This window comes from Podarcis pityusensis, assembly GCF_964106645.2.
Source record: "Podarcis pityusensis genome assembly, chromosome: 6".
NCBI lineage: Eukaryota > Metazoa > Chordata > Lepidosauria > Squamata > Lacertidae > Podarcis > Podarcis pityusensis.
Window position 1 is genome coordinate 90794559 of NC_138030.1, and position 13279 is coordinate 90807837.

Below are 13279 nucleotides of genomic sequence, written 5' to 3' on the forward strand. Positions count from 1 at the left end.
AGGGGAAGGAAACACGTTTGTGTGAAGGAGTGCAGAGGTGGTGGGGGCAACGGGAGGAGGCAGGCTCTGTGCAAGGCAGTAGAGAAGCAGGGGAAGGAGGGAGGGGCACTGGGGGCAGCAGTTGCAGCATGTAGCCTTGAGCGTGGGGATCTTTTGAGGTAGAGTGGACGGGGGAGGGTTGGTAGAGTCACATTTATTATGCGAAGAGCTTGGGATGCAAGCACACACCACACAGCCGAGGAGGTGGTGTGTTACGGAGCCAGCGGAGAGAGCTCTGGACTGCGGGAAAGCATCTGGAGCCTTCCCCGCCTCCAACGGGCACTGGAGGCGCGCAGGCACCAAGCCCCTGTTCTGCCTCACTTACCTCCCTGCTCTCCCCTCCCCGGCTTCTCTACCTGGCGCCCTGCACTGCTTGGCGCCCTCGTTCACCGCGCCACTAAACCAATGGTAAAGACGTCCCTGGTTACCTGGAACAAGCAGACAGACTCCACAAGGAAGAACAGCATGCCCATGCCTCAGGAACATCAAGTGCTTCCCAGCAGACCCCTGGACTGGAGCTGTTCCTTACCTCATGGAGTGAAAAGCTAGCCCAAACAGTTGGACACACTTCAGGTCAGCCACCGCAGAGCTGAGTCTTCTTCTCCCCACCCATATTGGACTGGGAGTAGAGACAAGGTCTGAAGGACACCAAGTCAGGAAAGCATCTTTGCCACCACAGGGTCAGCTCTGTCCCACCAATACTGCCTCACCAATGCGCCTTGCCTTTTGCAGCCACAACGGAGTCAGAGACCCTGTGTAGACAAGCTCTCTCCCCTTAGGCAGTGAGTCATATCAGTTCCTTGCAGTGCCAACTTGAAAAACATATGGTCAGGGCCCAGATAAGCCCTGCCCCACATAACTGATCACGTGACACAGTGCACACCCCCCCCATTTGAATGGGAATGCCCATCAACTTTGTGGGGGCCCAGCCCCCTCAAATACTTTATTGTGGGGGGCCAAATCCCTCACGGCCTCTAGGAGTTGGCTCCTATGGTTCCTTGCTTGGGGGGGGGGGGACATCTCTTCTTCTGAACTTTATTTCCCTAGGGGAGGGAGTCCATATAAAGTTCCTGCCATGGACCAGAAATGGAATAGACCAGGAAAGTCATTGTAAAGGAAGCAGCTACTGGTGGGCTACCCCAATGACATCCTGAGAGGAAAAGATATAAGAAATGTAATATGAGTAAGTCACCATCATACAATCTGCAGTGGCAGATTCATGGGACACAAAAGCACTGGTCTCACCCTCTTTCTGGATTACATCATAATGAGGAATTATCTGGCTCTAGAGTCTTTTTCAAAGAAGGAAAATGAAGTGACCTTATAGTCACCATCACCTTCTGTCTCTTGGCAATGGGGGGGGGGGAGCACACTCCTTTCTCACAGGTCTGGCACTGACTCAGGATCTGACTAGACCTCTTTCCCTGAGCAGGGAGAGCTATCAGAAGAGGAAAGTAGAAAGGTCACAGGTCAAGAAAGATTTTTCTCTCCCAATTTATTTCTTCTTCAAGTTTCTCGGGGTTCTAGAACTGCAGGAACAATATGATGATGCTGGCAGATGGAAGGCATCTAAAGAGGCCAACCAGGGCCGTCTTACCCATAGGTGCTAGGGGTGCAGGGCACCCGGGTGCTGGGCTCTCAGGGGCGCCGGGCTGAGAGTCTGGGGCCGAGATTTGGAGTTCAGGGATTGGGAAGAGCCGACAGCCGCTGCCAAGTGGAACAGAGCCTCGCGGAGCACCACAACTCTTCTGCTCCTCCCTCCTACATGCCTGGGATTTGCAGGCCATCAAGAGGCCCGCCCAACATACGCTGCTCACACGAGCCTCAAACTCGACTGTTGTTGCGCTGGGCTCTGCTTGCCCCCCCCCCAAGCACCCGGCCCCGGCCTTGCTCTGCTGCCACCTCAGGCTCCTCCGTTGCTGCTGAGGCAGCCAGCCAGGCCAGCTCTGCCGTGCATGCCTCGCCAGCCCGCCCTAAAAAAGGTCAACAACTTTAGGGGGTCACCAGGCAGATCTTTGGACCCCGGCACCGCATATGCTTAAAACGGCCCTGAGGCCAATGCTGCTTTTCCCTAGGGGAATTTGACATTTTCTCTCATCCTCCCCCCTGCAGTACTTGACAGAGTAATCCAAAAGGAACAGGGCACACCTGTCAGAAGTTGGGCACCTTATTGTATCACCTCTGCATTTTACACTGTGAACCAAGAATTGGGGGGGGGGGGAGAGTCAGCTGGCAGTTTGCATCAGTGGGATGCTCCGTTTGGTAGATGAATTAATCAGCTACAAAGTTAGGGGTTTGTAGTCTAGGCTTAGGGAACCAGGGTTAGGGAAATAGTCTAGAAAATGTGTAGGTATTATTTGTTCTAGTGGGTAATGAATCAAATGGCAAAGCCCCCCCCCCCCCGCTTAAAAATGGTTTAACTTGTTGCCTTGCTAAAAAGTAAAAATACAGATTGGGGTTTTTGGGGGGAGGGGGAGTGAAGGTCTGAGCCATTGTTACTCACCTCACAACTAGGTGCTCTGCCACTCAACCCAATACAAGGAGCCAGTAAATGTCCAAAAGTTCAACGTGATTTGTAGTGGAGGCAACCAAGGATGGAGAGGAGATATCTGCTTGGTGGCAGTGGCAAGAATTGTTGTTTAGTTGTTGTCGTTGCCTTCCTTTCCCCTCATGGTTCAAGCTGCAGCCCATGCTGTCACACCATGCCATCCCTTTATCCAGTGTGGTGTAGTGGTTAGGAGCAGCGGACTCGTAATCTGGGGAACCGGGTTCGCATCTCCGCTCCTCCACATGCAGCTGCTGGGTGACCTTGGGCCAGTCACACTTCTCTGAAGTCTCTCAGCTTCACTCACCTCACAGAGTGTTTGTTGTGGGGGAGGAAGGGAAAGGAGAATGTTAGCCGCTTTGAGACTCCTTTGGGTAGCGATAAAGCAGGATATCAAATCCAAACTCTTCTTTCTGTTGAAACATACTGAATAAGTATGGCTGGCCATTTGAAATGATAGCAGAGGAGCTTCCCAACAGGTGAGGCATTGTAGCAAACCAGACGTCATACTATTTTCACACAAGGGGCATGTTATCTATCCATTGTTTTCCTGCATGCATTGCAGGGGGGGAAATGTGTTCATGATTGAGCTGCAAACCAGCTCTAAGTTGGTTTTGTCTTTGCCTTTGTAACACAACCACCTGCAGACATACCACAGGATCATACGCCCACTAGGAGTTGAATTAGTTTCTCCATGAGAGTTGTCACAGCTGGAACCAAACTGAAGAGAAAGAAAGCCTCTGCCTGACGCAGAAAGAAAAACTTCCTAAATAAATAACAGTAGGATTTAGGTGCTACCTCAAGGGACAGATGCGAAGGAACAAATAAGTCAACATTCTGTTTTAGATGCTTGGTAATAGGTCACTTCCCTGCTGCTCAGCTTATTGTAAACACTTCACATATCGGATGATGTATTCCCTCCGTGATTCTCTTGGAGCTGGTTTGATCCTCTTTGAGTCACTAAGCAATAGCACATCTGTAGCAGGCAAAGGCCTCCCCAAAGCAATTGCTCTTACTGCAGCATGAAGCTGATATGACTTTGCTAAACTCAAAAAGCCTTTTTGAGATTAGAATTAAGGTGGGTGCTGTCTACACACACATAACCGAATAAGACTTGCTGTGGTAGGAAAGCTTCAAACAAGCTGAAACAAGTTTTGATTTTTTGGACAGACTGGTTTGATGAGCTCAAGCCACTTGTATTATTTCATATTTTAGCAGCATCAAGGAGGCTCTCCCATCTTTGATAGTTTTATGGGGTTCATTTTAATTAATTTATGTTTTCTTCTTCTTCTTCTTGCTTCATTCTCAAATGACTTCACTTGCCTTCCTCTTATGGTCAATATATGCATCCCCACTGCTGAGGCAATGAGGAGGCAATGTGTGTATATGTATGTAATGACTAGATTAGACTGATGATATGGTTTTATTTGTAGATGTGTATTTTTTTGTTTTTTGTTCTTTTTTCTTTTATGTTTTTTTTTCCTTTTCCTTTTCTTGTTTGTACTGTTTTATTTGGGACTCAATGTTTGTAATTTTTGTTGTAATTTTGCATTGAAAATAAAAAATAAAATGAAAACAAAAACAAAAAAACAAAAAAACAGTTAAAACAGATTACAATCTCAGGATTGAAACTTGTTCATGTCTTATCCACATATAGAGCAACTGGGGTGGGTGGCTTTGATGCCATGTTTTTAGATCCATGCCTGGTGCCACCTCTACTTCGTGTGTGGATTCCACTATGCATTGTCCACACTTGCCTATAAGGAAACTTCAGTCTGTGATCTCCAGCTCCTGTACTGGATAGTCAAAGGATGGGGGACACCTAAAGTGATTGGTGTCCCAATCATGTGGGATCGACACATGAGCAGAAGCTCACACCACATTCCCCCCCCCCTTACATACAGCTGCACACAATCTGCATTTGTTCTAGGTAAAGGTAAAGGGACCCCTGGCCATTAGGTCCAGTCATGGCCGACTCTGGGGTTGCGGTGCTTATCTCACTTTATTGGCCGAGGGAGCCGGCGTACAGCTTCCAGGTCATGTGGCCAGCATGACTAAGCCACTTCTGGTGAACCAGAGCAGTGCACGGAAATGCCATTTACCTTCCCGCCGGAGCGGTGCCTATTTATCTACTTGCACTTTGATGTGCTTTTGAACTGCTAGGTTGGCAGGAGCAGGGACCGAGCAAAGGGAGCTCACCCTGTCGTGGGGATTCGAACCACTGACCTTCTGATCCGCAAGTCCTAGGCTCTGTGGTTTAACCCACAGTGCCACCTGCGGAAGTGGTAAAAAAGAAAGATAAAGGACCCCTGAATGGTTAAGTTCAGTCAAAGGCAACTTTGGGGTTGCCGCACTCATCTCACTTTTAGGCTGAGGGAGCTGGTGTTTGTCCACAGACAGCTTTCCAGGTCATGTGGCCAGCATGACTGAACCACTTCGGGCACAACAGAAGAAACACTGTGACGGAAACCAGAGTGCAGTGGTACCTATTTATCTACTTGTACTGGCATGCTTTCGAACTGCTAGGTTGGCAGGAGCTGGGACAGAGCAACGGGAGCTCAACCTGTCATGGGGATTCAAACCGCCAACCTTCCGATCGGCAAGCCCAAGTGGCTCAGTGGCTTAGACCACAGCACCACCCACGCCCCTTTTACATGTAGAACAATACATTTACAGCATAGGGTGCGCCAGTTCAAAGAGGAGTAAAACTAAAATCAAGGTCCTTTGGCCCTAACCAGTATGGACAATGGTTAGAGAAGATGGGAGATGTAACCCAACAGTATCTAAATAGCACGGCATTGTCCATCTTTGCTACAGGCTAATGGCACAGAGTGCTGGCTTAGGACTGTGGAGATCTGGGCTCAAATCCTGACTCAGATATAAAACTTTCTGGGTCATCACAGTCTCTCAGCCTAACCTACTGCACCAGGTTTCTGTGAAACAACCATGTATTCTGCCCTGAGCTTCTTGGAAGGAGGCAAGAGAGAAATTCAACAAACACCAGTTTGCTGTCTTGGCTTCCTCAAACTAACCTGTGAATTGTTGTATGAAGCAGGTGCTATGAATATGCTGACAGAAATATAATTTTGCAGTTTGCTGGGGAAAGAGAAACAACTGCAAAAGTAACTTCTGGTGTACATAATCGGTATGTCCACAGTAAACGAAGGTTTTAAAAATATACTAGCATCACAATGCAATATGATCTGGAACCTTGTTTTGATCCCAGTGGTTTCATTTAGCTTGAATGCATGCAGAATTCGAAAATAAACTCTCCCTCTCTTGTCAGTGGCATTCTAAGGACTTTGACATTTAGCCAAGGTGACCACAAGTAGCTAACTTTTTCTCCCTCTCTTCATTTAACAAAATCGATAATGCAAATCGCAATGTCTTAGAAATACCAGGGCGAGGGTCAGCTTTATAGAAAATTCACTTTAACTTGCATCATTGCATCTTATTACAGAGAGAGGGTAGGGGGAAGTCACTGGTTTAATTAATGCCTATGCTATGTGGCGCTGAAGGGACAGCTTATACAGGCAGCCTGCCAGTGGGGGCTTTTATTTTGCTTCGTTAATAAAGGGGAACAAATGGTCTAATTTGAAGCTTGCCTACTTGTCTTTTGTTAGGTGCCAAGCTGTCAATGCGAACACATGCAAGCATGGAAAGGGATTTTGACGCTCAGCAGCTACCTCATGCTTCGGTGGTCATAACTGATAACTTGCTTGTAGTACAGAACAAGTCCAGTTATTTTACATATAACATACATCAAAGCCCAGGGTAAGTGTGGGGTTTTTTGGGGGGAGTGTTCTTTCTTCCTTCTCCTCTTGTTCTTCTCATTCCAGCCTGGATATAAGATTCAGAAATTAATTCAGGAAAGCAACAACGCAAGGAAGCAGAGCAGGTAAAAGCCCACCTGAGTCTTTGGGATGGGTGATGCATTTAAATATGCATAAACACATGCCTGCAGGGCAAATGTAGCCCCTCTGAGATCAACCCCTGCAAAACTCTGAGCTGATGCCTCCCCAAGGAGAAATGAAAGCAGTGGGGATTTTCAGGAAGAGGTATCAGTGGACAGGAAGGCATAGAGGATCAACAGTTTATTGGCCCAAGAACAGACACCAACAATGGGAAACATTTTAATAAAAATTCAGAGGAGCCTCTAAGACCTTCTGCCATAACTGAAACAGCAGGCCTAAGAAACTGCCCAGGTCAGGTAGCCCTCAAACTACCAGGTCCTTATCAGTAAAAGAGTATCAGCCAATTACAAGCTCTGCCATAACAGGGGAGAGAAGGAGAGTAGGATAGGGAGTCTCACCAATGCATCACCTCTTCCCCATGTTCCTGCCATTTCAACAGTTTTAGAAGCATGAGACCTTTAGTGTTCTGGGACAGCCCTTGTGACTCACAGAATTGAAAGGAAATTCTAAACTGCCATGTGAGAAAAATTCTAAACTGCCATGTGAGAGAAAAACAGAATCCTCTTTCATGAGAGAAATTGGAGGCTAGGTTTTGGGCCCAGCGCAACGCCCAAGATCACCATTGCCATAGAATCAGTGAGAAGGAGGGGGGGAAATGCCTTGATGCAATGAAATCCATACTGGGCTTAGTGGGGGGTGGTTGGTTGTATTATTATTATTATTATTATTATTATTATTATTAGTATACCACCATATACCCACAAGTCTCAGGGCAGTTAAAACATAAAATCACAATATAAAAACACAAAATGCATAATATTAAATTAATAAAATGGAAAACAAAAACAACCAAGTAAACTGCCCCCCTCTCCAACACATTTTAAAATGGCACTAGGTGTCAATCAGCCAAAGACCTGGTTAAAGAGGAACACCTTTGCCAGGTGCCTAATGTCAGGAGCTCGTCCTACACTCGAGTAGGACCCTGGTAGAGACACATACACGACTGGCATGTTCTCTCCCTCCTGGTCAGTTGTTCGGGAGCTTCAAAAGCTTTCTTCTGCCTGAACATCACAGTGACCGATGCAAACAGACATCAGCACACTTAGGAATCCGCAGAGTCTGCACAGTTTGCGTGACAGACCTCAGCAACTCAGCATTTTGGCTAATCTACTTTATTTACATATAAACACACACGGAGCACTGCAACATGGCTCCCTCTCTCTCTAGCATCAGACAGCAAAGAGAAAAAGGACAATGGACAATAGTCCCACTTCACGGAACACAGTAACACAAACATCCTGTCTCCGTCACTTCCCACTCTGTGGAGTCAAAACATATACCGTCCTGTGATAGACAAAAATCCCACGACTGCAGTCATGGAGCAGGAATTCTAACACCTAAACGTGTATAATGAAGGCTTCAGCTGAACCTCCCTAAAAGGAGCTGGTAGCAACCTGACTTCCTGAATTATGATCAGAAGTGCTTCCTTAGCCAAACCCACAGGCTCCACACTTTAAGCCATTAGGTTATATAACTAAACTAAACGATAGCATTCATTTTCATGTCCCCTTCATACTGGGGGAATCTCACCCCCCCTTCCCCATTTTTCAGATGATATATATCCATAGGGAAGTGTGTTATATGGATTTTGTGTTAAGTCGTTTTCTATTCCGCCATCAATCCTCAAAATTAAAGTCACACTGACTTTGCCTCAACTGTGTATTCCCTGATGTTCCCTTCATCTGATGCATTTTAAAAGAATAAAGTCTTGTTCATTTTGTGTGAGAGAGGGAGAGGTGGAACAAAAAGGAAAACAACTTCATGTGAACAGCGTTGTTCTACTTGACCTTCAGTTTCCAATAATAGTTCGTAATACAAAGTATTTCCTCAGAACAGCTGTTGTGGATATGCTTCTGTGCCTCCCCGGGTTTAATGGCTTTTTAATAGGTAGAATTGTTTGAAGCATTCTGCCGTTGAAAAATATTTCTCACTTCTTAAATAAAGGAGAGTGTCTTATTGACTTTTAAAGAATTACACTATTTTTATGCATTGGAGCTGTTCTCACCTAATTCCTTTCCCACTTCTTCAGCTAAGTAGATTTACAGGCAGCAATCCTATGCAGACTTCCTTGGAGTAAGTCTGATTCCATTTTTACCTCATTGGGATCAGGCTGTTAGGGCACATTCACACAGAACGTGTTGATTAATGGATGGCAGGAAAATCAAGTGTGGGAATTTGCATGTGTGAATGAGAAACATCACTTTGAATCAGTTCAAAAGCTCTGTACTTGTCAGATTATTGGTGGTGCAACAAGCATTGAGGGCCCTCCTCAACCGTTATACTACTGAGGAAATTTTTGTGACCGGCTTTTGGACTTCCTCAATGTTCTAGAACAGCTGTGTCTGTATTCTTTATTATTCTTTATTAAACTTATTAGTTGCTTGTCACCTGAAGGTCTCCTAGTGACTTACGGCAATATACTGTGGTACCTAATGGGGCCTCCTGCTGCTGCCGCGCTGCCGGAGCATGATTTCTGTTCTCATCCTGAACCAAAATTCTTAACCTGAGGTACAATTTCTGGGTTAGCGGAGTCTGTAACCTGAAGCGTATGTAACCTGAAGCGTATGTAACCCGAGGTACCACTGTACAGTAAAACCCTGTTATATTAATAATGCTTAGGCTTTCCTTCCATGTAAATTATTTCTCAAAGAGCTAACAAATAAAAAATTAGTGAGACTTAACACCATGTTGCTGCCTGTAACCTGAAGCATATGTAACCCGAGGTACCACTGTACAGTACATAATAGGTAAAGGTAAAGGACCCCTGGGTGGTTAAGTCCAGTCAAAGGCGACTATGGGGTTGTGGTGCTCATCTCGCTTTCAGGCCAAGGGAGCCGGCGTTTGTCCACAGACAGCTTTCCAGGTCATGTGGCCAGCAGGACTAAACCACTTCTGGTGCAACAGAACACCATGACAGAAACCAGAGTGCAAAGAAACACTGTTTACCTTCCTGCAGCAGCGGTTCCTATTTATCTACTTCCGCTGGCATGCTTTCGAACTTCTAGGTTGGCAGGAGCTGGGACAGAGCAACGGGAGCTCACTCCGTCACGGGGATTCAAACTGCCGACCTTCTGATTAGCAAGCGCAAGAGGCTCAGTGGTTTAGACCACAGCACCACCCATGATATGTACCTTTAGTACATAATACCATAGGGGGGAAAGAAGGGAAACCATATAATACATTAATATTTCATATAAGCTAACATCCTGGGGGGGGGGGCACACATACTAGCCATATAAATGCTAGTGAGCAACATTAACAAAAACTCAACCCCCCCATGAAAAAAATCACTCACATTTCCCCCCCCATTTAACCTGCCCATCCCATCCAGAAGTCTGGTGTCAAGGCCAGCTCTTACAAATCAGTGGAAGGTGGATTGGCAAAGATTGACTCAATCCCTCTTCCGCTCCCTTGGATCAAAAAGCCTTCTGTCCACAGAGGGGCACCAACTGTGTGCTCTGTTTGCAACACAGTTCCAATACTTATTTTAAGTTATTTTCTTTTATATCCCTGGAGTCTAAGACTCAGGAACCACTGCTCAAGTCTTTGCTAGGGATAAGAAAGGAAGAAGCATTCATTGTCTGCATTTTTTGCAGCCGACTGATCCAATTTGACAATTCCAAACTTGCTTGCAGATTGGAACTCAGTGCCTGATCAGATTTCACACATCTCTGGAATTTGCAAAGTAGTGTGCAACAAGTGTGCACAAAAATGTGCATTTTATGGTTAATATGTGTATCTTCTGGAGAAATGCACTGCAAAGCACTAAAAAAATAGGATTCATCTCAATAATTTTATGCATTATTACTGCTTGTGTATTTTTAGAAACTGCCCTGGGAGCACAATGGCATGATGGATGTTCTACAGATTGGAGGAATAAACAGACAAATCTGCTTTATATTTTGGAAATTTGTTGTTGTTAAGGTATCATTACTAAATATTGCATGAAAGTTCCTGAGATAAAGGAGCAGGTTTTCATCTATGTTTGGATAAAATTGGATGCCATTTTGCATCAATATGGTATACTAAATCTTCCAGAGCCGCATTTTTTTGTTTCTTAGAATTCCCAAGCAAAGATGAGTATGAGGCTGTTAATAAATAAATAACAGGAGATGAAAAACATTTCATCCAACAATTTGACACATACCAGACAAAAGAGAATCAGTTTCCTTCCAACTGAACAGTTTCTGGAGGTGGAATAGAAGCAACGCAACAACTGACATATCCCAGGAGCAGGGCAAACATTTTATAAAGGTACAAAACACAAAGTTGAGTCTCACATCATCATTGTCAAGATGACTGGAAAATTAGTAGTCTGAACCAAACCAAAATGCTAATTTTCATCTGCTTTAGAAAGATTAATTTTTGTGTGAGAGAAAGCTATGGAAGAATGCTTTGCTTAAACACATTCACCCATTTTTCCCTACCGAAAACTAAACAAATATCAAAAATCCATAGCTGTGCTTTCAAATAGATTCTGTAATAAAGTTGAATCAATACTACACATGGCTAGGAAATATAACCAAATAACAATGACAAACATGCAATTTCTAATCCTATTTAAACACACTTTGAATTACTAATCTGGTACAAGTTATAGTATGTAATAGACATTTTAGCAAGGGAAAGGTGAATTTTTTCTCCTTAAGTGATGGATATTTTACTCCTGTATCCCTAATATTCAAGGGAAGACTTTGCCAAGATACAGTAAAACCCTGTTATATTAATAATGCTTAGGCTTTCCTTCCATGTATATTATTTCTCAAAGAGCTAACAAATAAAAAATTAGTGAGACTTAACACCATGTTGCTGTGTATCCCCATCTTTAAGAGGAGTTCTCCAATTTTAGAGGAGTCTTGTAAACTGTTCAGGCCTCTTTGGAGGGAAGGGATTGCAGGATGAAGGATAAGGGATAAAAGTAATCAATTCCTCCCCCCACCCTCGAGGGCTGTGTGATCATTTTGTAGCTACATAGCCAATGGATTTGAGGAGAGTACCCCTAGAACCAGGCAAAGGGCCTTTTCGGTAGTGGCGCCCTCCCATCAGATGTCAATGACATAAACAACTATTTGACTTTTAGAAGACATCTGAAGGCAGCCCTGTTTGGGGAAATATTTAATGTGTGGTTTTTATTCTGTTTTTAATCTGTTGGCAGCCACCCAGAGTGGCTGGGGAAAACCAGCTGGATGGGTGGGGTATAAATAAATTATTTATTATTATTATTATTATTATTATTATTATTATTATTAGCTGGTGATGTGTTTCCCCCCATTTATGGGTGGGGTGAATTTGTCACACTCCTCCTCTCCTAGAAAAAAAGTACAGGCAATATTTTCCTATGGGAGAATGCTATGGCCTGAGGGCAATATTTCTCAATGGGGAAAGGTGGTGATAGACTATGTAAATCTGTTCTGCCCTGCATTCTCCCTTCTTAATCAGCAACAACCCTCTCGACCTTTTTCAGTGTGGGCCTACAAGCTAGTCTTCTGCTTTCTAGAGGCTGAGTAGATATATTTTTGGGAGACTCTAATTTGCTCTGGGTTTTCTCTTTTTCACCTACTCCACACTGTTGAGTGATGTTGTCTGTTGGAGTGATGTTCCTTCAATTTGGGTAATTGGTATGTAGTCTGGACAGGTGAGAAGATTTCAGAAAGGATGACAGTGATGGGTTGTGGGTGTACTTTAGTCACTGTTGTCAGGCATGGCCTGTGGGTACTGGGGACCTTTTGACCTGATGGGCACATTGGAGTGAACTTTGGTCAACAAGGCAATATGAATAAATGAGTAAATTAAGATACTTTGGAGTGTGCAGAATATATATATTTATAAATTAAGGAACAGCAGAAAGAGGAGGAAGGAAGTCAAGTTTTGAAATGTTAAAATGATTGTAAAATTAATGAAACGTATAAAATTGAAAATCGTAAATAATAAAAAAGGAATGTCCTCCTAGGCATTTTGGTCCTCCAGGAAAAAAGCCACAAGTGGGGTGCCACAGGGTTATGGCCTGGGCACATTGCTGTTCAATGGCTTTACAAATGACTTGGATGAAGGAGCTGAGGGGATGCTCATCAAATTTTCAGATGACACCAAACTGGGAGGGGTATCTATTGCTGCAGAAGACAGAATCAGGATTCAAAATGACATTAACAGATTAGAGAACTGAGCACAAGCTAACAAAATGAATATCAATAGAGACAAATGTAAGGTTTTGCATTTAGGCAAAAAGAACCAGATTCACAAATATAGGAGGGGGGGACACCTGGCTTACTAGCAGTAGAAGTGAAAAGGATCTAAGGGTCTTGGTGGACAACAAGCTTAACATGAGTCAACAGTGTGATGCAGCAGCAAAAAAAGGCTAATGCTATTCTTGGCTGCATCAACAGAAGTATCATGTCCAAGTTGTTGTGACGTGGGGTTTGTGATTTCAGCTCTCCTGATATAACATGCTGGAGACAGTTCTCTAGTAACACTTCTTTATTAAAGCAACAAGACTCACTACTGGGGAGAGGAAAGCTACATTTATAGGGACAGGGAACTAGCAAGAAAGGATACATTTTGGAGGGAACAATATCAGGCAATCACAGTCCTGCCTTTTGGAGGGAACCAATAAGACAGAGGATCCAAATACAGCAGCTTAAATGAACCAATAGTAGCTGTACCCTCTGGAACCAAAAGGCAGTTACTTTACTCTAATGCAAATACAGACAATAATAATACAGAT

At 44.3% G+C, this 13279-nt stretch overlaps 2 long non-coding RNA genes across 3 annotated transcripts in view; one reads left to right on the top strand and one right to left on the bottom strand.

The window, feature by feature from the left end:
• Nucleotides 1-13279, bottom strand: part of LOC308480647 — a 32937-nt gene that overhangs the window by 1619 nt on the left and 18039 nt on the right. The window lies entirely within an intron of this gene.
• LOC308480659 lies at nt 1399-10467 on the top strand. The gene is made up of 3 exons (XR_013988197.1): nt 1399-1508; nt 6208-6358; nt 10384-10467. It is a non-coding gene; the product is annotated as an uncharacterized lncRNA (long non-coding RNA).